We start from the raw sequence: 25,692 nt of genomic DNA, 5'->3' as shown, positions 1-25,692 counted from the left end.
TGCTTCTGAGTGGAAGCCAGGATCTACCTATTAAACTTTTTAGAACTGCTTATTGCATATTTTTCCACTCTGAAACCGTCAAGACTGCTTTTTTTGTCTATAGAATTCTGGACAGAACAGGAAGCTTTACCCATACAGTTTGACTGATCCTGTATTTCTTGTTTTGTGCTATGTACAGTTCAGGGAATGGCATCAGTGTTTAAGAACAAATTTCCCTAAGTCATCAAAATTATGAGCCATTTCTTATGGAGAAATAGTGCTAATTAAATCAGTGAGACACAGATAGGAACATTTGAGGAGATCATGTGATCCTACATTTTCAAAACACTAAAAAGGGAGAAGAAACTTCAGGACTAATATCCAGTTTTATCAAGCCCATCTTTTTACGATGTAATCACTTCTGGAAGCTATGATATTCTGTTTTTTGAGATCAGGATCCTCTCTTAAATCTCTTAAATGTAATGTTTTATATACACATATATGTCTTTCTCTCTATATACACACACACATACACACATACACACACATACATAATTATAAAACTAGATCAAGAAATGTTGGTGAAACATTATGAAAGTTGGGGGTTTTTTGAACAAAAATGAAAATGTTAAGAGATGTCAAGCTGCCTTCAGCTTCTCTTATGGTGGTCTAATTTTTTATTTTTAACCCTGAGGAAAACAATTTTATAGGGAACTAGTCTATTATCTGTTTTTTCCAGCATCATTAATAAGGACTGCAAAAAAAACCTCTCACATATACTTGTATCATAAGTTCTGATAGATTCTACTGTCAAATAACAGATGAATTAAGGTTCTCAAGAGAGAAAAAAATAAATAAAGAAAAGAAAGAGAAGAAAAATAATATAACTGAATGGGCCAAAATGCATTTTCATTCCTGCAAAACAGCAGCTGCAACAAGAGGTTTGGATGCTTTTTAGTAAGGGACAACCTTTGCCTTCAGCAGTGGGGTCAAACCAAGCAAGGATCAAAATGAAATAACCTTTGCCTAGGAATCTGTCAGTGATGAACATACAGCTGGGACATTATCTGCTACTGAACTCCTTGATAAAAAGCTGAAACATGGCAAATGTTGCTCTGAGCAGCAGTGAAGAGCTGAAGAGTTGGAAGAAGTAGACAATGGGGTAGTGTGTAGTGGGGATAGTGTGTGGAACACTTCTGAGAACCTGATCTATACAGTTTTTACCAAACATATCTCTGTAGGCAGTGAAATAATCTGTAGATCACTAGTGTCATTATTTTCTTTGGGCAGCCTTTAAAGCACAGAAACTGACCTGTTCCAAAGATGAACTTCCTATAGTTTGGCTAGAAAGCAGTTAATGACGCATAAAAGACAAGGGAAAGTAGCTAGGTGAATTTTCTTATCAATGAATAAAGAGAGGAATAGGACTGTGTTTGGACTGTAGCCCATGAATGCACAGAGAAAATATCACTTACAGTTTCTTTATTGATCAGGTTTTATTCAGCAGCCAGTACATCCACTTTTTTTTTTTTTTTTACCCCTTTAAAACAGTTCTGCCAGTTGAGTCACTGTTCAACACTACTTTAAATCAGGTAGCACTTTAGTGCACCATGAAATACAATATAAATTATTTTTACAGTTATAAGGGTGAAAAGTGTTTATACTACAGGTGTTCACATTTTATTTTCTTTCTAAGAAGAAACTTCTTTTTAATTGCTACACAGTTTCTAGAAACAAGTAAACCCATGAAGACCAAGTGACATGGTTCTCCTATCTGTTTTAGTCATCTACTTGCTATTTAAGGTACATAGCCTTGTGCCAGCACTTATTCAACTGAAAATGTGGGAATTTCAATTGAGATTAATCTTGAATCAATTAACTATATGAAAAATTTTACCAACCTAACATTTAGCACCATCTAGTTTCTTAGTCCCAAAACACTGCCACAGAGGGAATCTTGTGTAGTCATATCATTGTTTAGTCAGATCATTGTTTAGTCATATCATGCTTGTCTACTAGTTAAAATTTAGTTTAAATATGTTGCTGTGGTAGTCAATATTTACCTGTTGGAAGAGTTCTACAGCAATATTTTGTGACAAATTCAGTATTATTTTAAGGCCCATGCCCATTTAATGGCAGTGTATATGAATACTGGTTTCTGTTATGATGAAATATATGGATTTGTCTTATGTGAGCTGCATCACAGTTAGTTACTCATTGATTGTTTATCCTTAGTTTTTCAGGATTTTTATCCTCATGAGTTTAAACAGTCTTGCTCAACAGATGCCAGCTGGGGAGGGTTTGAATACATGTCACAGTGAACTACAGAGCAGCCAAGAACTTTACTTTACACAGATGCTTGAATAACACAGAGCAACACCGGCACAGTAATTAAAGAATTACATCAACACACCCTATAGGACTTAATATATAAATGCACATTTGTATATTAAGCTTGTATGAAAGCCTAGATAAATTCTTTCTAACTTATTGTGACACACAGCTCAGGCACTCAGTCTGGAAGTTTTGTGGCCCTGGTCTCTGTACCCACCACCAAGGAAAAATACAGTTTATTCAGGATCTGAAAACTCTCCTGACACAACCAGCTCTCTCAGTTTTTTGAAAAGTAGGGCTGGAATTGCATGGAATAGAATAGAATAGAATAGAATAGAATAGAATAGAATAGAAATATTTCATTTCTAAGGGACCAATATTTTAGTCTTTCTGTTTTGATATTTGTGTCTCTTAAAATAAGATGTGGTAAACCTGGACTAGAAAAGTGCAGCTGTCACAGAGTCACTCTCTATGACTCAGAGAGATTTAAAGTTTAAAAATTCAGCTGTGTCTCCCCTGAAATGTCTTATTGGCCAGAAGTTTATCAGAGCTTTAATAGAAACATAGGAATTTATCAGCATGTTTTCTTCATGGAAAATGGCTTTTTGCCAATTCCACTTATCTCACAAACTCCCAGTTGTAGGAATACCACACTTGCATTGTGGATATAGCATAGACAGCTCCATATTGAAGTCACAAAACTTTTTATATGCAAAGTTTATATCCCAAGGTCAAATTCTTTCAACTCAGTGAGGTTGCAAGGCCACTGTTCAAATATGCAGCCAAGTATATGTTCCAAGATTTATCTCCATCATATTTCAGGCAGAGAAACCCTTGAACCATATTTCTATTGAATGCTAAAGAGAGAAGAAATAGAAGTTTCTGGAACTAAGAACACAGGACTGAATTGTTCCATGGCATCTTCTTAGAAAGGGCAAATCAAAGCTGTATCTCAGAAGGAAAGCTGGCAAGGATGACGAAACAAGGAGTTATGGGGCTATACAAGCAAAAAATACTGTTTATTGTTTTAGATTTCCTGGCCAATGCTTACAGAATCCCAGAATGGGTTAGTTTAGAACGAACCAAAATGCTTCATCTGGTCCAACCTCTCTATTCAAGGAGTCATTCCAGAACACATGGCACAGGATTGTGTGCAGATGATTTTGAGATATCTCTCCTGACGGAGACTCCATAACCTCTCTGGAAAATCTGTTCCAGTGCTCAGTTACTGCAGAAGAATGTTCTTCCTCATGTCCAGGTGGAACTTCCTGGGCATCTGTTTCAGTCCATTACCTCTTGTGCTATTGCTTGACATCCCTGAGCAGAGGCTGGTCCATCCTCAGAGGCTTCCCTTCTGATATTTATACACATTGATGCAGGCCCCTCTCAGCTGTCTTTTCGCAAGGCTGAATAGGCTCAGTCCCTTCAGCCTTTGCTCATTAGAGAGATGCTCCAGTCTCTCAGTCACCTTTGTGGCCCTCTGGACCTGCTCCAGCAGCTCTACATCTCTCTTGTCCTGAGGAGCCCAGAACTGGACACAGCACTCCAGGTGTGCCTCACAGGGCTGAGTAGAGGGACAGCACCATTTCCCTCAACCTGCTGGCGGTGGTTTTTGGTGCCCTCTCATTTTTAAGCCACATTTTTAAATAGCTATGACTTTTTTTTTTTTTTTAATGTCATTATAATAGGACTCATAGCTGTACTTGACAGCTGGACTCACTAAATTAAGACAATTAATATCTGCAAAAGTAGAGTTTACCAGAAGAAACCCTTGTTGGTGTAACTTCTTTATAAAAAATGGCAAAGCTCAGATTTTTTTTCACAGTGACTGTGGCACCATATAGAAATGGTAAGGCCAATGATTTACATGACTCTGACTGGGTAATAGGAATCATTTTGATACTGAAAGTGTGTATTCTATTTAAAAAAAAGAAAAAAAAACAAAACCAAAACCAAACCAACAAAATCAAACAAAAGAAAAACAAAAAACCTCCCCATAAAAAACCCCAACTTCATGCAAAATACCTTATTTTCATTTAAAATGGTTGACTGTTTGGTTGATTGACTTTAAATCTGGCGTTTTGTTTTAGGATAAACAAATAGGGTAAGAGGAGTTTTGTGGAGGAGAGGTCTTGTACAAGAACCTAAAAAGAAAAAAGAATAAAATAATAATCTAGAGACAAAGTAAGGTTTCTTTTTTTTTGTTTGTTTTCTTTTCTGAGAAAAACAAAGCTATATACTTCTCAATCCATTAATAACACTTCTTAAAATGTTAAAAAAAACACCCCGATATTCTAGTGATTAAAAAAGAGGATACAAAATAAATAGTCATGCTCTTTCTCTGAGCAAAGTCTCTGGCATATCAAGCACATTACAACTCAAGGAAGACCTATTCAACTGGTTATGTCCATCACTAGCAATTTTTTTATTCTCAGCTACCTTACCTGACTCTTAACCCTCTAGTATCCCACGCAAGGGATGTCTTGAGGGTTGCCTGTCTGTGATGGGTCAGAGAGGAGACAACAGAAAAGCACATTGTTCATTGCATAGTGTAATGTTTCCAGCCAACTGTTGCATCAATTTTCATTCAATGAGCACTTGAGTGTTAGCAGATTGCCTCCAGGTTGAGAGCTCAAAATGCTGTAGGTGCTTTTTGTGGCTCACTGAAGGGAATGTAACTGGCACTGACACTACCTGGAGCTGAGACGGTATTAATACAAGACAGGAACCCAATCATGCCATGGAAAATGAGTTTGGTCTGAATGTGGGCTACAGATCCTTATTTCCTTCAGCAGCTGCACATTTTACCTGAGAGGTGACTGCACTGGGGCAATGTGTTTATCCTAAATTTCAGTGGATTGAATTATGTTCTCGAATGTATCTACAGAATACACAGGAATTGTTTCCTTAAAAGGGATTTTATTATAGGAACCATGTTTTATTCTTGCTTAGTATCTTCAGAAGCATCTAGGGGGAAAGACACATGACAGCATGAGACATTTGTGTACTGCACTATAATAGTAAATCCATATTTTTATCAAGGATCCTGTAGCAATATCTGTACAAATAAATTGAGCTTGTTTAGTGCCAGGGAATATATCTGGACACATGAACCTTATCAGCTAGAGCATTATATACTTAGACCTGTCTGTGACATATTTTTGACCTAAGTCATCTAGAACTCCCTGAATCAATTCTCAGACATGGATAAGGAGTTACCTTAAGCCGGAGATGATTTCTAATGAGTAGTTCACATGCAATTACCTTGTTTCAGAGGATAAGCAAGTTAAGCCATTACTGGTCAGGCTCATTCTCCTGCTTTCAGTGCCCGAGAAGAATCCCTGGTGTTTTTCACTTATAAGTATAGATGTAGCCAGTGGTGTCAAAAAAACTTGTCACAGAGGTCTCACTGCACTACTCTTATGTCAGAAAAAGTCCTGGTCACCTCTGAAATATTGCTTTTCCTTGGATGAAAACACAACAACATATGCAAGATCACATTGCATTTTCTCACCTACTTCTCCTGGGTAAGGGTTCAGCTTAAAATTTTGTGCGGCACTTAGGCTTTTCAATAGAATGAGCAGTAGGATAACGTCCTCATTTGGTTTACCAGGACAAAAAATAGATATGGAAGCAGCAGATATAGCTCTGAGTTCAAAGAAATTAATGGGTGTGCCACAGGTGCATCGCGGCTGCTCTTTACTTTGTCTGCCCCGATCAGCTCCCAAATGCCCGGCTTTGGCTTCTCAGATTTTCGTCGGGGCCGGGGCTCGCCGCAGTTTCCGGGCGCTCTTGCTGTCGCGCTCCGGGGTGGGCTGTTGGCCGCGCTTTGCTGTCGGCGCGAGGGAAGAAACAAAGAGGCAGGGAATTCGTCCAAATCCGTCCGCGTGGCGGCTGGATGCTTTATTGGCTGCCAGAGCTGCGATGGAAAGGCTGCAGCTGATCCCAGCTTCACACGGACGCAAATGGCCTCGAGCATGCCGAGGAGTGGGGTGATATAGGGAAGGGACAAGGCGGACAGGGAGTCCTCCCGCCCAATGGGTACAGACATCGTGGTGATGACGTGTACTACAGCGACCAGTGGGAACACGGCAGGGGCGGACACAAGACTTTGGGGTGAGTGGGACCACGAGAACGGGAAGACGGGCACGGAAACCACAGGAGTAGGGGAAAACCCGGGGGATGCACGAGGGTACAGAGAACTGGAAAACTAACAAAGGAAAAACCCATAATGTGAACCCAAACCTGGGATGCAACAGTGCATCACTGGATGAAAGTAAAGAAAATAGCTACACTGCTTATTACTGAGAAACAGCCAAATCACAAGAAGTTCCTCACCCACTGATACTGACACTGTGAGGTTTTTTGGGGAGGGGACTGTTTTGTTGATTTATTTTAAGATTTTGGGGTTTTTTTAATGTTGTTGTTTGGTGTGGGTTTTCTTGGGGGTTTGTTTTGCTGGGTTTTTTGTTTGTTTGGGTTTTTTTTTTGTTTTTTTTTGTTTGTTTTTGGTTTTTTTTTATTTTATTTTTTTAAAGGTAATGGCCATTATTGTACTGTGAGTGATGTGGACTTCTTGCAAGGAGATTTCCCTGAGTGATATAATGATGGATCAAAAGGCTTGTGCTGATAAAAAAGAACTCCCCACAAAAAAATATCCCAAACCAAACACAAAATAATCTTCCTGAAGACAGAGGCATAACAGCAAGACATTGGTTGAGAGGAATGCATATGTTACACTCTAATATAATTTAAGCACCTTAAATCCCAGGATGAGGGATTTAAGACAGCTGAAATGAGCTAAAAATAGTTTCACATCATACAATTATATAAGAGACTGAGATCTGTAAAAAGTCTGTCTCCAGTGTCCCAACAAATATAACTGTTTTGATAAAAAGAGAAAAGGGAAGGGAAGTTCCGTGAAGTTTCAGGAAGGGAAGTTCCAGGAAGGGAAGAGAAGATAGTTTTCATTTAATTCTTTACTAACTTCCAGAAATGAAAATGGGTTTATCTTGCTGAATTATCAAAGCTGAAAAGTACTTAAGACAAAAAAAAAAAAAAGTCAGGAGTATAATCTTTTAAATCTTTCAAAGTAATGAAGTTACTTTAAACACTACAGATAAGTTTGAGTAGTAAATATAAACATTAACTATTGAATGAATTTGATCAGGTTCAAAGCTAGAATTACAGAAAGCCATAGAATCACAGATTTAGTTAGGATGGAAAAGACCTTTAAGATCTGTATTGTTCACCACTAAACCACATCCCAAATGCCACGTCCATAGGTTTTCTGAAAATTTCAAGAGATGATGTTTCCAGCACTTCCCTGGGCAGCCTATTCAAATGCTTGACTACCCAGTCACTGAAAAGAATTTTCCTAATATTCATTCCGAACCACCCCTTGTGCAGCTTGTGGTCATTTCCTCTCACTCTGTCACTTGTGAGCGGGAAAAAAGACCAACGCCCGCCTGCTTACATCTTCCATTCAGGAAGCTATAGAGAGACAGAAGGTTCCACCTGATCCCTTTCTCCAAGGGTAAACACCCCCAGCTTCCTCAGACACTCCTTGTAAGACTGGTGCTATAGACCCATTGCCATTCTCTGGGCACACTCCAGCCCCTCAAAGGCTTTCTTGTCACAAAGTGCTCAGACTTCACCCCTGGATTGGAGGTGCCTCACCAGTGCCCCCAGCACAGGGGGATGGCCACTGCCCTGCTCCTGCTGGCCACACCATTGCTGACACAAGCCCGGTGCCATTGGCCTTCTTGGCCACCTGGGCACACTCCAGCTCGTGTCCAGCCACTGAAAACCAGCACCTCCAGGTCCTTTCCCATTCAGCAGCTCTCCAGCCACGCTGTCCCAGCCTGGAGCTGCAGGGGGTTGCTGTGTCCCAAGGGCAGGACCCAGCACTTGGCCTTGTTGAATTTCACACAACTGGCCCTGGCCCGTGGATCCAGCCTGTGCAGATCCCTCTGCAGAGCCTTCCTGCCCTCCAGCAGATCAGCACTCACACCCAGCTTGGTGTTGTCCCCAAACTGGCTGAGGGTGCATTTTATACCCTCATCCAAATCACTGATAATTCTAATATACAGGGCTGGCCCAGCACTGAGCCCTGTGGAATACCACTGTGACCACCTCCAAAAGAATGCAATTCCAGTCACAAGGAGTCTTTAGACACATTTTACCCAGAATGTGTAGCCATCCAAGTCCTGTTGGGCTGGAGCCCTGTTTCCTTTTGGCATGGACATGCTGGATTCTCCCATTTCATGGTCTACCACTGCACTCTCTAGGACAATTTCCTTTCTCTTCTTGTCAGCTGACACACAGATTCATCAGTGTCAGATACTCTGATACCTTCTGGAGGGCAACACTTGAAAGAATGTTTTTGTGAGGCATTCAAATAAAATATTTTTCTTTAATTCTTTTTTTCCAGACAAATAATTTAAACATGAAAATGAAACAGATATCAGTAACATTTCAAAAGATTTTGTAATTATTAGACTTTTTAGAATTTGAATTTCTGTCTCAGAGTGACTCTAAAATTCTTTTATATATATATTTAAGTGGGCATTTAGGTTGTTACTTTGTTCTAAATTTCATTCAAAAAGTATTGAAAATACTTAAGTCTTTAAATAATGCAGTTGAAAGCACTTTATTGGCAAGAGAGAAACAAAAACCAAAACAAACCTCTAGTTTTCTGTCCAGAAAATGTTGTGTTGTGTAGACTGAGCTTTCAGGCAGAGAGATGCTTTCTCAATATACAAGGACATATTAATTAAATTGCATCTGAAAATTACATGTTCAGTAATTTTTAATTTCTAAGTGAAGACAGTACAACAAGTTTTAAGGAAGCATTTCCATGTAAGTGAAATGGGTCATGTTACATTGTCACAAGGTTAAATTCTTCTCTGTACCATGCCCAATGTTTTCAAGCTCATTTCACACCTATACATTTTATTCTTTGTGTCACCTGAGAGAAATAAAATGAAATAGCATTAAATAATTTAATACTAAGAAGTGCTTCTCTTTTAATAGTAAGAATAACAATATCTTTAAAAGAATGCTTATAAGTTGGCAGTGTGGAAAAGTTAGAGTGAGGGAAGCTGAAATTGGAAAACCACAAGTGTTAAGAATGAAATGAAAATTATAAGCAAAACCACCTTCTCTTTACATTACTTAGTTTCCAGCAGAACTGATTTGTGATCACTAGAGTGTCCTTGTGGTGTTTTCTTCTTTCACCCATATCTACTTTATCTCCATGATAACCATTTTTTTCCCTAAAGCAATTTACATGAAAACCACCCTATGCTCAGTATCTTTCTATAAATCTGTAACTCTTTATATCCCACAGATGATTCTTGATCCTAAATGTACGTCTCAATACCTCCACTTCTACTAAAAAAAAAAAAAAAAGAGAAAAAAATAATTTGAAATAAAAAGTTTACTCAAAAATAAGAAATATCAGATGAAGGTATCTAACCAGCTTAACTATACCTGCCTCCTGGCAAAAAACAGAAAATACATGCTCTCTGGTTATTTGATTTCCAAAATACCTAAAGTTGTGGAGTCACCACAGTGTCTCAGCAGTTGTAGTTCCTCTTCCTTCATGGTTTTTTCCCGAGCTCACATTTTAATCTGCCTGAATCCTACGCAATCAAGGCACTCAGATCCCTCTGTCACTGTGGGTCAGAACTCCTAGAGCAAATAATTTCTGATCTATCCTCTCCAACCTCTGCCCCAGATCTCCCCTGTCTTTTGGATCTTTCCTCCTGAGGAGATGGCCCATGCCATGGCTGAAGGAGTACGCTGGATAAGTGCCAGTGGAATGCACTTAAGAGTTTGTACAATTGCTTTGCTAAACTCTGAACTCTTATTAATTTCCTTAACATGATTTTTAAATAGAGCCATTAGTATCTTAGAGACCACGATGTCACATTCCTGTTTTCCTTTGAATGGATTTGAGAGTGAGGTTTTCAAAGGGTTTTAAGACGCCTTTTTTTCCATTTCCAAGATGGGGCAAATGTTTATCGTTCTTCTATGACAATGTAAGCTCTCTGTGATAAAGAAAAGTTTATCTTTTTTATCTTGAAATCATTAATTGGCTGAATTTTGAATTCATGAGACTCATAAGGGCCTATATCATGTGTCATGCCAATGAGCTTTTCATGTCATCTGCTGTGGGATCCTGGAAAACGGGTGAGTGGTCAAGGAATGGTCAAGGAATGGTCAAGAAGAGTCCGAAGAGTCTTTTGGGCCCTATATCTCTCTTTCATTAGAAAGAAAGCATCACTAGGAACACTACAAACTATAGTCCTCTGGTGACTAATTCCTTAATAATTTATATAAATTAAGGAAAGAACTCCAATATTTTGATTCCCAAAACTTTGCTTCTGTTAGAAATATTGCCCAGACAAATCCCGAGCAACATATATTATAACTAACACTGATTTTTTTTTTTTTTTTAATGGCAACACCTTTTTACTTTAAAATTTTCATTGTGTGGTTTTATGCACTGAAATACTGACAGCTAAAGAATTTGTATTATAAAGTGTTTATAAAGTAACACTTTCAATGACCTACACTTTTTCTTATCTTGTCTAATGGCTTTCCAGCAATGTGAAAAAGTGTGTGAGTCTGAAGGAACTGGAGGAGGAAAGAATAGTACCATATTTTCCTAGTTTCACTCTGGAAAGAGCATCTTGAAATGGAAAAATGTGTGAAATATTCTTGTCTTCTAACTAGCTGCATTTTAAAAGAAGCCCAAAGAAACCTGAGGAAAGCAGAATAATTTCACAAAGGAAATATTCTTTCTGGTTTTTTATGCAAAAGTTATGGAGTCTTTTTACTAATCAAAGAACATAGAAAATTCGGTTTGAATGTTATTATGCCAAAGAAGGAGAGCAAATTCAATCTTTCAGCTGTAAAAAAGAGATTTTACTCCTATTTTAAATGCAAATCCCCAGACATCTTTGCATAGCATCTCTACTCACCCCTTATAATGAATGGATTCTTCACTGCTGAAATCTTGAAATCTTTATCAAAACTAAGTGCCTTTCACTAATGTGTGTTCTAGTTCAATGACAGGTTTTAGGATTAGGCATAGGAACAATGAAAGCCTGTGCTGTGATTCATGCAGGTCAGATTACTTATCCACGAGGTCCTTTGTGGTTATAAACCCAATGAATCTAATAATCATATATAAAGGTGGAAAAGCCCATGGGTGAGAAGGGAGACAAAGCAGAAGAGTCATAATCAAACAGTTTTCTAAATTCCTAAAAAAGACATAAAATAGTAAATATGGCTTAAATATGGCTTGAAAGGAAAAATGCAAAAAATATTCTGATTTTCTTATGTATATGCATACACACAACACACCTTGGAGATTATCTTTAATTTGAATGCTCAGAGATTTGTAGATTATTTTTGTAGGAAGCTGCTGCATTGATGCAATTTATATTTACCTGCTATGGCAACTGAAACTGATGATCTGATTTAACCTTACCAAAAACTTTTTGGACTATGCAGAATCATCGAAGAGGTAGCATAGCTGCATGCCATCAATGGCTATTGGACACACAGAAACCGGGAATGATTAATGAGCTGTTAATGCAGGATAGAGACATAGAGTTCAATTCACAAGACACCAGTCCCCATCCTGGTGTTGTCTTATGCCTGTTAGAGTGAGATTTCTGTCCCAGTAAGGACAGAAAAGGAGATCAACAATAACAAAAAAATTACCATATCTCAAAACTCACATCACGTCATGCTGGTGATTATTGCAGCTTTACCTACTTGTTTCAACCATGTTAATGATCATCAGACAATGCTATCAGTGTCTCTACCATCATTCATTCCATTCAATTTGTTTCATTTAATAGAATTTCATTCAGTTTTAAAACTATATTCTGTGGACAAATACAGTGTTTGTGGAATAGAGAAAGAAAACTCAAGCTGACATTCATCCCTGAAGAGACAATCATTTCAAGGTATAAATAAAGTAATGAAAAGAAGTGAGGCTTCATCCACTTTGTTTGGGTGCAGCATTTTAGACATTGCTCTCTAGTCATGCAGTGCAAGAGACAGGAAACACTTATTTCAGGTTTAATCACTTTGGTTTGTTTGTTTGTTTATTTCTAAGTATTTGGGGAAAGAGTAATATTACAATTCTGTTTTCTTTTTCTCTCATTTGCTATTATATGTGGGTGAGTAGGGGATAGTGAACAATAAATTACACTACTTAGAGCTGTAGGCTAAGGCTTTTCTTGTCAGTTGTGTCAATAAAGTACACACATAACATCAGTTTCCCATTACACACATCATTCAGACTCATATATTACTCAGTATAATGGGAAAGGGGCCACTGAAATCTAAAATGAAAGAGAAATTGAAGTACAACCAGCAGCAGCAGCTGAGCCAAAAAGCAGCTGTGGTAGTGAAACATTTAGTCACTGCTGCTGGAAAAAAAAAAGCTATCTCTATAGAGGACATACAGTGCCACATGCTGGGAGCTAGGCAGAGCAGGTGGGTTTCTGTGGGACTGGAAGGAACTATTTTCTTAGTATTTTCTTCTTTTTTTTTCCTAATACATTTGCATTTAATTTAAAATAATTGAATTTAAGCCCAAACCACAGCCCAGGTCATACTATTGGCCAAGTTTTGTCAGCGACTTTCATTGGTTGTTTATACTAGAGGGAAGATGCCATGATTTGTTTTAGGATAAATTCTTGTCTTTCCAGTTGTGTTACTGGGTGATTTTGCCACAATGCTGTAAAGCCTCTTTTCTGGAGCACCTCATATTCAAAGTTGGAACTAGATCTTGGAGCAGTATGGTTCATTCAGATGACTGATAGGACCAATCTATTTCTGAAGCAAACTTTGCTCTGCATATTGTCACAGTCAAACATTTATTCAAGGTATTCAAACCTTTATCCAAAGATATTGAAATATCTTTATTGATGATCTGGATGGAGAGATTGAATCCACTCTCAGAAAGTTTCTGGGTGGTACCAAGTTGAGCAGGAGTGTCGAACTGGTTGAAAGCAGGAAGGCTCTGCAGAGGGACATGGACAGTCTGGATTGATGGGCTGAGGCCACTTGTTTCAGGGTTAACAAGACCAAGTGTTTTGTCCTTCACTTTGGCCGCAACAAACCACTTTAACTCCAGGCTGGGGCAGAATGGCTGAAAAGTCGCTCAGAGGAAAAGAATCTAGGGGTCAACAGCAGCTGAACTTTAGCCCAGATGTGCCCAAATTACCAAGAAATCCAAAGGCACCTGGCCTGTGTCAGCAACAGTGTGGCCAGCAGGATCAAGGAAGTAATTTTTTCCCCTGTACTGGGATCTGGTGAGGCCACATCTTGAATGCTCTGTCCAGTTCTGGGCATTTCAGGTACTGGAGCATCTCCAGAGAAGGGCAGTGGAGCACAAGAAGGGTCTGCAGCACAAGTCCTACCAGGAGCAGCTGAGGGAGCTGAGATTGTTTAACCTGGAAAGGAGACAGGCCTCAGACACCTTATAATTCTGCAACTCCCTGACAGGAGAGTACAGCCAGGTAGGGGTTGATCTCTTCTCACAGGCAACCAGCCACAGGGTGAGAGGACATAAATCTTAAGCTGAGCTAAGGGAGGTTTAGATTGGACATTAGGAAGAATTGCTTCACAGAAAGGGTAATTGGACATTGAAATGGACTGGCCAGGGAGGTGTGTAGGGAAAGGCTGGACACAGCACTTGGTGCTATGGTCTGGTTGACACAGTGGTGCTCAGTCATGGCTTGGACTCAATGACATCAGAGGTCTTTCCCAACCTAATTGATTTTGTGGTTCTGTAAAACTGATAAATTCACCTTTGGTTCAGCTAAAGTGGTCTAACATTCACTAGGCACTCCTGCAAATCATTTATTACTGTTGCTTGAATTGTGCTTTTAATGCTGAGGAATCATAAAATCATACAATAGTTTTGGTTAGAGGGGATTTGTAAGCATTATGTAGATCAAATCCTTCCATTGGCAGGGACATCTTACACTTGACCATGCTACTGAAAGTCCCATCCAACCTGACTGTAAAGAATTCTAAGGATGGAGTCTTCACAGCTTCTCTGGGCAACCTGTGCCAGAGTTTCGCCACTACTTTCCATAGTAGGACAAAAATAGATTCATCTCAGAGGTTCAGTTTTTCTATTTGGATAGCCAATTGTTTCCTCTCCCTACTTAGAAAGTGTCATAGCTTGCTCTGAAGGTTGGACACAATAGAAAGCCCCTGCAACGTAAGGAGAAAGGGAAGGTGTTATCATCCCTATTTCACAGAAATAGGAAGATTAAAGAACATGGAAGTAGAGACTAAACACCAAGTGATTATTTTAACACCTGAATTGTCTTTCCATAAAATTTATGAACTGAACGGAAGATGGAAAAGCAGCCTTGGTTCTGACTTTAAAACTGTGAAAAGCAAAACAACATTGAGGCTCATTATTAATTATAGCACACTAGAAAGGGAGGGAAAGAGATGGTGGAATTATAGTCTATTTTCTGAACTAATACTTATGAAAACTGGATGGCATCGTCTGTGATTTCATAAATGTTCTGGAAGAAAGTGTAGTGATTGCATAATAACCCCATCAAAAGGGTGGTTGATTAGTTTAGTCAATTTGGCATACATTTCAGCTATTATTTTCATTTGAGAAGCAGAGGCTGAATGACACACTTGCTTTTATCCTGGCACTTTGCAAATGAGCATCCTAAAGCCTAAAGTAGTTCTTTCTTAACTTCTCCACAACTTGGGACATAACTGTGACAACAGTGTTTGAAGATAACAGAGATAAAAAAAAGTTCAGTACTTCAGGTTTGAAGGGAATTGTGGATTTCTTATTTTGCAACCATCCACTTAAAAGAGGGGCAAAATCTTACACAACTTATGTTTGCAGAAGTGTTCAAAGTTATATCTTCTGTGATTAGATCGCTGAAATATCATTAATATCAGTATGTAGTTATTCTCTTGTGCCTGAGGGTTTTCTGAAATATTGGTTCAAACCCAAAAAAATGTCATTAGCTCCACAGGGGTGAAATGTGTAGCTGTGCTGGAGAATATGCAGCCATTTAGTAGGAAATAACTGTTTCATACAGATTTTGTTTGACCATGAAATCTGCATTTCAGAATTTCTACTTCTCTTATGATAAATTCATTTATGTTCACCATCAGTATTTTATCCAAATCTGAGCTCATCAATCCATTCCATATATTTTTTGGGGTTTTTTGGAGGTGGTGTCATGTTTTAGCAAAGGTGTTCCCCAATTTAGTACTCCCACTGAAAAGAGCATCAGCTGCTCTACCCTCCCCCTTCAACAGGAGGCAAAAAAGGTAAAGATCACAGGTTAAGATAAAAACAATTTATTTGAAACTGCAATGAGATAAGAAAATGAACAGTAACAGAAAAATATTAATAACAAAAGGTATAGGAAAATGTAGTAAGTACATCTACAACAGGAAAAATAAACTATTTACACAAAAAATCATGAAGCCACTCACTCGGTCCCTGCCCCCACATTGGCATGGGCAGGATATTTGGTAAAAAGTTAAAACTTGTGGGTTCAGATAAGAACACTTTAATACTAGAATCATAAAATAATATGTAATAATAATGATAGTGATAATAGAATCTTAATGAAAAGTCAGACTCAAAGAAGACAGGAGTACAGGAAGACAGAAAAAAAAATCCAAGAGAAATACAAGAGAAACAAAGGATTCACTAAAAATATTGCTCACCACCCATTGGCTGATGCCTAGCCCATCCACCAGCAGCAACTGACCCCTGCTGGCCAACTGTCTTCTGTTTATAACTGGGTGTGAGGCTCCATGAGATAGAATATCCCTTTGTCCAGGTGGGGTCAGCTCTCCTGGCCATGCTGACCCTTTGGCTTCATGTGCACCTGCTTCCTGGAAGAGCATGGGACACTGAAAATTCCTTGATTAGTGTGAGCATTGCTGAGCAACAACTAAAAGAACTGTGTGCTATCAACATTATTCTCAGACTAAATCCTAATCCAAACACAGGACTGTACCACGTACTAGGAGGAAAACTAACTTTATCCCAGCCAAAACCAGGACAGTGGAGTGCAGGATCCACATGTTCTTCTGCACCACCCAGACCAGATGTGAAATATACTCATTAGCCTGGGTGTCAAAAATTTGTAACACTTATTATAAATTATTTTATCTCTTTCACATATCTTCTCTCCCAATCCTTGTTAGAACTCTGAAATACTCTTGATTCTAGGGATATTTTGTAGGTTTTTCAGGACAGTGTCTGTCTAAGTCTGTGACAGGTTCCAAAGCTCTTTAATCATCACTATTCATAATTGTGCGTATGCTAATGGATTTGCCAGAGTCAATAGGATGTAGACTCAACATAAGCACAACATGACCTTAGAAATCCCTATACTTCTTTCTAAAAGTCATGTATTTTCTGTAAATTCAGATCAGAGAGAGAGTATCAGATGTAAAGCAGAAGCAGAACAACTCTGCTACAACACCTTGCCAGAGGAGGAAAACAATGTGAATTCTTCCAGCCATTTTCTTTCATCCATTCTTATTTCTTTCAGAGCTTTGCTTGCATTCCTCTTTTTTTTTATCTAATTTGTCTTGTTTCTAGTCTGTCATTCACTTTTTTCTTTTTGTGCTATTTTTCCTCTTCTTTCTTTCTTTCTTTCTTTCTTTCTTTCTTTCTTTCTTTCTTTCTTTCTTTCTTTCTTTCTTTCTTTCTTTCTTTCTTTCTTTCTCTTTCTTTCTTTCTTTCTTTCTTTCTTTCTCTTTCTTTCTTTCTTTCTTTCTTTCTTTCTTTCTTTCTTTCTTTCTTTCTTTCTTTCTTTCTTTCTTTCTTTCTTTCTTCTTCCCAAACTAATCCCTCATTATCAGTTTGCATCCATGCCCAACTCTGTAAAACAGAGATTTCAAAGTTTATGCAGTTAGTGCATGTTGCTTGCTCAGAGAGAATGAGGGACACAGAAAGCAGTGACTAATATCAGAATCATGAGTGAAGATATGTTTTATTCATAAACCCTGCATCTCTAGTGAAATTAAAAGCAAAGCAAAGGGTCGAAGCTCTGAACCCTCTTTCCTGGAGCCTGTAAACCAATAAAGGCTTTATATTAGCTATCGATATCTATCTCTGACTTGGCTTAATAACATCTTATTCCCTGTTTTCAGCAGCCATCAATAATATTTCTGCCTGCCCGCTCAGGTCCCCATCTCTGCGTGCAATTGCATTATAAGGGTCTATAAGCCCAATTTGCTTCACATTCTTATTTTTGGAAAAGGCTGTCTGGCTTTTGTAATGAGAGCAGCTGCCAAGAAGGCTTGACAGAATTTGTGGCCCATCTGGCTTATAATCTTCATTCAATATCGCAGGAGCCTAAACTCCCAGACCAACTGATAAGTCAGAGCGTATAGGCAGGCAGTGGCAGTAATCTTCCTTGTGATTTCTCATTAAGGACAGGGACATCTCAGTGAATCTTTCATATCCTGGCTATCATACTTTTGTTTGGTTGGGATTTTTTTCTTTTTTTATTCCCCACCACCATGCCCCTGCAACAAGACCAGTGCTGTTCCATTTTTTAAAATTATGTAAAAAAAAAAAACCCAGAAAATGACAGTTTAAAAGCTACTTAGGGTACCTAGTATCATGTTTAAGAAACTAGGAAATCAATTATTTGATTCTGCCTTTAAACTCAACAGCAGTTTGCCACTATTCGTACTTAAAGTATTTATGCTGACATATTCCTCTCAGAATCATAGAAAACAATGCAACAAATGGTCCTAATAAATTATCTATCATATTTCCCTAAGATAATGGGGAATTAGTTACATCCCCAAGATCCTCAGTCTTCTTTGTATCATCCTCAGACTTCCTCATTAATGCTTTAAATCCTCAATTTTCAAAGTTTTTCTTCTGTTATCTCAACTTCTCCACAACTCTTAGTTTCTACTCCAACAACAAGCTGTCTATCCTGCATGCAGCACTGCCTACAAATCCGTCACTTCTTGAACAGGAATATCACCAAATCTTTTACTGTTTCCTCATAAGATGTGTTTTCCAGAACACTGTTCATCTTCACACTCAGTTCAATTTGTGGGATACTAAATGACATGCAGAGATACTTTCACCATCCATGTTAGGGAGGACACTCAGCTCCCCCAACTGCCCCTTTACATTTCTTCCAGCCTCAGCTGTCTGAAAGCTAAACCTTACTTTTAAACTCACCACTTTGGCTCTTTCTAGGGGCCTAAACTTCCTGCAGGTGTCAGGGATGAATAGCTGCAGAGCTAATCATCTCACCTAGTTTAGAGATTTATCTTCAGAAGGTCTGAGATGCCTTTTGAGAAAGTAGACTTTCTCTGTTGATTACAGTGGGGACAAGCTATGACCAGAGGCCCAACTTTTACAGGACTATCAAGATCAATTCCTCTATTAGCAGAGGAAATGAATAATGCATTTTTTTTTCTTACAGCTCTGCATGTCACATCTAATTTTTTGATTTCTTGTAAGATGAGAAACCCACATTTTTTGTTCCCCTCTGTTAAGACATTCATCACCCTTGAGATAAAAATTGAGCTCATACAGTGGTTATCTGTAATATGTTGGTATTTTTATTGCACATACTTTTCACAAAAGCCTTTTTGGTCTCCTAGAGCTTTACCACACACACTTGATGGGAAATAGCCCAGGAGACACTAAGGGAAGGGACAATATTCCAAATAGACAAACACAGGAAAAAATTTATTATGTTCATACAGTATTTTTCATACATTCTTATGACACAATTTTTAATGTTGAAAACCTCTCCTATAGAAAGAAAAAAAAAACCAAAACCAAACCAAAACAAAAAAAAAAAAAAACAAAACAAACAAAAACAAAACAAAACAAACAAAAAAAAGTGAAAAAAAACAAACCATAAAGAAACTCAACATAAAATAAAATATGAAGAATTGTACCTTAGTTGGAAGAATAACTTCATAAATATGAGGAAGAAGAACACTTGAAAATCATATATCCTGCCATCAGAAAAGAGAGCAGATCATTTAAGACATTGAGGAACATTTTTTTCCAATTTTTTGTCCTTTATTTTTTCGTTCCTGAGGTTGGACCTAATTTCAGACATGTTAAGCATCTTTATAAAAGTAACCACATGGACACTGTGCTTGAAAACCCATTCAGCTGTGTGGTCATCTGTTTTGTAGCATAAGGTTTTATAGGGATAAGTAAAGTAAAAGTCCATTAGGAAACTCTGCCAGCATTGTAAATAATTTACTTTACAGGCAGGTCTGCTGATTTTTTTTGGGCTCCCTGCAGTTTGGATAAGGATGCTGTTTAACTTCTGGAATACTAGCAATACTACTTATTGTACTGCTACCATGTCATGAGAATTACAGGATAAGAAAAAGGGTCCAGATCAAACAAATTTTATTTCATTTTTTGGTTAAAATATTCTGTACCCAAGTAGTTCTTCATGATCTCAGTTACAGTGGATTGGAAGATATGGGAAGGATTCTTATTCTTCTTTTCGCATGAGTGGCAAGTACTTTTGAAGTAACACATTGTGGGAGAAACATAGATGAAATAGCTAAAGGTAAGCCACAGTCTGGAAACCACAGATTACCTACTTGCAGCAGAGAACCTCAGCTCATTAGATTGCTAACTCACAAACTCATTAGCTCTCTGCTCATTAAATACTTAGCTACCTTTCGTTCACTTCTCATCATTCTGTTCAACATATTATTTGCTCCATGCACCATATATGACTCAGAGTTGGTATAAAGCAGTTAATTTCAGTAAAATTCAACAAGGTTTAGCTATAAAACTTCTTGTGCCTCTGCTCCTGTGCCTTGGGGGTTTTTGTTTGGTTTTGTTTGTTTGTTTGTGTTTTTGTTTGTTTACATGTTTGATGGTTGTTTGGGAATTTTTTGGCCTCTGTGTTGCATCAAATTTATGTGATGAAAACATTTAAATTTAAAAAAGCAAAAAAGTTAATCATCAACTTTTAGTGTACTTGGAAAAAATAATATGACAGAACAGATTTGTTTCCAAATTTAATCATTGTGTTTTTCTTCACCAAACTTGAAACCATATTTTCCTGAAATATCTAAAACTGCAAATTGGCTAGTGTGTGAAGGACTGATGTCTGCTCAGTTCAGGAATACATGTTTCTGATTGGCAAAAGAACTCCAGCTCTTGCTTGTAACATTAAAAACCTGAGTATAGTTACTGCAATTGAAGGGATTAGTCATGTGCCAGAAGAGAAGCAAAGTATGCTGCAGAAAACTTAAAACTGAAAGGAAAATCACGACCTGTCAAAAAAGAAAAATGTTAAACTTCATTTTTCAAATGAGGATCACAAGTACCAAAAATGTGGCAGCCTGTGGCCTGGAAAGCTTATTTGTGGTTATATGTGTTCTCACTCAAAATCAGATAGACTGAAATGTATTATTATTTATATTTCATGAGTTTCCAAGTAGCAGATGAGATCACTGTCCCACCATCCCAGATTTTTAAAGGGCTTAGTGCTCTGAAGGGCTGAAATTATTGAAAGTCAGGTAGGCAAAACATAGGAAAGTCAAATTTCCCTATCTCAGCAGACACAATTTCAGAGTTCTAGGATAGAAACTTGCATTTCAGACAGAACAACCACCCATCAACCTCTAAGTCTTATGGCCACAAAAGCTTTTCTGCTTAGCTTTTTTCAACAATAAACACGTTGGATACAGTTCCTTTTTGATTTTTTTGGTGCAAAAAGGTAAGAAAAAATTACTTGCCTGAATTATGACAAAATAATTGGATTATTTGAATCAGAAGGGATCTACTTCTGCCTCCCCCATGGTGTGCAGGGATGCCACACATTAGGCTTGGTAGCCCATGGTTATATCTGATAATTAATTTTTGGGTACTATAGTTAGGCAAAATGGTTATAGCTCCTTCTTCAAGACAAAGGTGCCATAGAAACACTGATGTAACCCAAATCAGCTTTTTTTTTTTAATTTATTTTGTTTTGGGTTTTTTTTTTCCCCCCTCTCTGAGCCTTAAGGTAGGACATCATTATGATTTACAGAAGAATCATCTTTCCATGTTTTGAGGTGATGAGATTTCAGGTGTTGCAGTATTCTGGTTAAATTTCTTAGAGTTGCTCCTGCGGTTGTCAGTCCAACAAAAGGTAGAAAATGGCGACAAGGGCAGGAAAGTAATTAAAATGGCATCAAATTAAGAGTAAATAAAATTATTTCCAAATCCTCCCTGCAAGATCAGTAGTAGTCTACATCCCTCACAATATAAGAAGCAGAATAAAATTGGAGGGAAAAAAAGATGCGAGATAGGAGAAAAAAAAAAAAAAAAAAAAGAAGGTTCTATAAAAATTCAGCTTATTAATGGGAGATACTGCAAGAGGGGAGTTCAGGGATTTATTATCTCAAAAATAGCAGTCCAAACTGACAGGAGTGGGTGAAAACTTCCTGACCCCATGGACTAGTGGATTTCACAGTTACTTGTATTTGTCTTTTTAAGAGTTAGGAGGTGTGGGGGGGAAAAAAGGAAAGGAATAGCCTGCTCTCTGAAGCCTTGGGGCTTTTCTGATACCATGGAAAGGAAATAGAGGGAAAATGAAGCATAAACAAGCTAGAGCTCCTGCCCACAAATAACCAATAGAGACTAAAAATACTATTACAACTGTACAATAATTTAAGGTCATGGTATTCCCTTTTCTAAGTCTGTGAAAACCTGACCCACATAAGGCATTAAAATTCATAACACATGAAAATTAGGAACTCCTGGAATCAGTTTCTCTTTCTATAAGTACAAATTTTCACTGCCTACATCTAGCATTTAAAGGAAACCATCCAGATAATTAAAATGCCTATAAATGAAATGTCAAAGTTAAATGTTTTTATTCTTTTTTTTGCCTTTTATTTTTAAGGAAAAATAAAAAAAAAGGAAAAGTACTAATGCTTAGGGAAACTGAAACCTTTATTTTAAAATAACATAGCTTAAATACCACTATATTTGTAAAAGAACAGAATAATTAAGGTTTGCAAAGTTAAGTGGGTCCATAGGTCTAGCCATTTCACTGGTCAGTACATAAACTTTATGAAGGAGAGGAGATTTATAATAAGTTTATATATTGCTTTAAATACTGCCATCATTTAATTGTTTTAAACATTAGTCAGAGTGCATGTAGCTGTCACTCCAGATTTCTAGGAAGAAATTAATAACATACAGAGAAAAAATTAATAAAAAAGTCAGTATTTGGCAGCCTTCAGATTCCTTTTCATAACTCTCATTTTTCTCTGATAGATGGAACTGATGAAACAAGGAAATAAATCATGCGCAATTAAAATGAGTAAAAGCTGAAAAGACTCTATCAGTGATTATGTTGAAGAAAATGGGAGGTGGAGGGAATTCAAACATGGGTTGGATTCCCTCATTTATCATTCATTGACACTGATACCTGAATTTTAATTGAAACCTCCCATGTGGTTGGCATCTGTCAGAATGAAGCAGGAAGAGGCAAAATCTTTGTTGTGAGCTGGATTTCAAAACTGAGGGGAAGCAGTAAGAGCCCTTCTTATCTGTTGCCATCGTGTAGCCTGGGAATGATGCTGGAGCCTTGGAAGGTTGAGCTTCCCTTCTTGTTATGAATGGAACTCAAATAATAGACAGCGTTTTGTGTCTCCTTACTCTGCCAGGTAAATGGGTATGTTACTCTTTACATTGTGGCAGCTACAATACATTCTCCGAACCACTGCTGTGATAAAGAATGGCAACATAATTCACTAGTCAAAATATCTCTCTGTTCTTCATGTTTGAATCAATATATTCAAACTATATTTTTTAACTGTCATTTAAAAATTAGGGGTTGAGGTGAGTAAATAATAATACTGGCACAAATTTTTAACCAGAGACCAAATCTTTCTGCATTATTTTTTCTGCTTATTTATGCGATTTAATTGCTAGCCATAAAGAATATTATGAAAAGTAAAAAAAAATAAAATAAAAAACCCCAGAGTTTTTAAAAAAGAATCCTCCTTGTTGCTAGTAAGGATAACAACACTACAAGATTTGTGAATGTTAAGGTCTTTTGGGAAAAGACCTTAACCTTATATGGTCATATGAGAAGAACAAAACAAAATAGAACGCTCTAAGTTTTGCAAAAGAACTAAGCAACCAGGCTGATAAAGATTCATTTCTTCTGTGGGCAAAATATGGCCCTGATTGACCAGTTGGTTCCCCTTGTGTGGAATCTCTTGGTTTTCTATTTCAAAACACATATGCCATAACAGACTAATTTATTTTTGCTTCTTCCCTGCTGCTTGATGATGTAATACTATGTAGAAAGTAGGTAGGAACCTAATCTCAATTCAGCTGGGATATCTGCACTAAATGCTTTTGAGTACCAAGACTCCAGCAAGGAAATTACTCTTAAGAATAGTGTTACATTTTCTCAGCTGCTAAGTGATGGAGGAGTTTTCTCCTCCACTTTCCCCCTCTTATTTCAGAAAGAAGGAAGGTTAAGTATGACTTCTATGATTTCCACAATATCAAAAGAAAACTCCATCACCTGACTGCAGTATAAAGTGAAAGAGTATTTTATGCTACAGGTGATACTAGAACAAGTCTCAAGTTACTCCAAAGAAATGCAGAGGAAGAGATTACCAAGGTTGGCTACTGAGATGTGAAAACTCAGTTCTCACCAGCAGCTTAAGGGAATTAAGCTTCAAAGTCAAATACATTCAACAGCTTTACTAATCATCCATCAAATATAAAAGGAAAACTAATCAACCCAGCTGCTGAGAAACTAAGGTAAAACTAAAATAAAAAAAGTTTCCTTGCTTAACTAATACTGCTTTACCATTTTTCAAGTATTCCAACAGTAAAATGGGGATAGTCTTTCTCATACCTCACAATAATGCTGAGACTGTAAGTATTCTGTTTCTCTTTCTTTTTTTTTTTTAAGTTTAGATTCTCTGATAATGGACGTCAAACAAAAGGATAGATAGAGAAATAAATATAAAGAAAAAAAAAAAACATTTATTTTACAATCTCAGCTGAATCCATGAAACAGAAACAGATGGGACTTTCCCAGGGTTGCATGTGACAGAGAGGAGTTAGCTTTCAATCCCAACTTATTTTTTTTTTTTATTCTTATTAGACATCTTGGGTGAAGGAACATTTCAAGCCCCACTATTTTGCCATAAGAAAAAATGATACAAAAGAGAAAGGACTTTGCTGCATGATGAGCAATAAAGAGAGAGAATACAATTTTTTTTTTTCTGTGTTCTTAAACCTATAGAGTAAGCAGCATTGAAAGGCTACACTGGCAATAATATGTGATAATATATAAAAAAAAATTGCAGTTCTTGGTGGGAAAATGATTGGAATTTGATATTTGTGATCAGTATCTCAGTATTTCCTGATATTCTTTTATCAGAAAAAAGGAATAAAACCAGGGCCAGGGAAAACAAAACAAAACAAAACAAAACAAAAAAACCCCAACAAAACAACAAAACCTTTATGAATAAAAAGTGGGAGAGTCTAACACCAATAGAAGACCTCTGCATAAAGCATTACCTGATGTACCATGCAATGTGTAGAACTTGATCTTCATCAGCAGGATCTTGTATATCAAACCATATGTATTTGCGTGGCTGAAAACTCACTGCTTCTGTCTATAGATCTCCTCGTCCATAGGCTGGAAATGCTTTGCACCTGACAGTACAGTGTGTGTGAATCACAATGGATTCTGTTTGGATACCCCACCGCTGGATTTTGCACAATGGAAGAGTTTCCCGAAGTTTAAGCATTGTAATTCATTTGAATTCAGATGCTAGTGGGTAGATTCACACAGTCTAAGAAGTGGCTACAGGAGTTTAAATTAAATGTGATGATAAATAGTGGTGTATTGAGTTGTGGGAAAGAGTCTAATGATGTGCCTTAAGGACTAACACTGGGTCCAGCTTTATCTTCTCTAATGATCTGTAAATGAGAGTCAATAGCACAGTTATTAAATTAATGGATGCAACTAAATTGGGAGGTGTTGCAAAGCCAAGTGAGGTGAGAAGAACAATGTAAAAGGATATATGAGACATGGGGATAAAAGAACAATCCACAACTCAAAGCTGTAGCGTGGGATGAAAAGCAGATGGATGATAGGTATGTACTTGAGCAGTAAGAGAGAAACACTTGGAAATTAGTTCTGCAAAAGGAAAAAAATAGAAATCACATTGTTTAGCAGAATGGGTGCGAGTTTGCAATGTTATATAACACTTACAGCAGACTGAAAAATGATAGATTCACTTCTGTTTGCATACACAGAGATACTTTTTTGGGATAAGGTAGACAGGAACTTA

The sequence above is a fragment of the Anomalospiza imberbis genome, chromosome Z (genome assembly GCF_031753505.1).
Source record: "Anomalospiza imberbis isolate Cuckoo-Finch-1a 21T00152 chromosome Z, ASM3175350v1, whole genome shotgun sequence".
Taxonomy (NCBI): Eukaryota; Metazoa; Chordata; class Aves; order Passeriformes; family Viduidae; genus Anomalospiza; species Anomalospiza imberbis.
Note: the sequence above shows the minus strand (reverse complement) of the source record.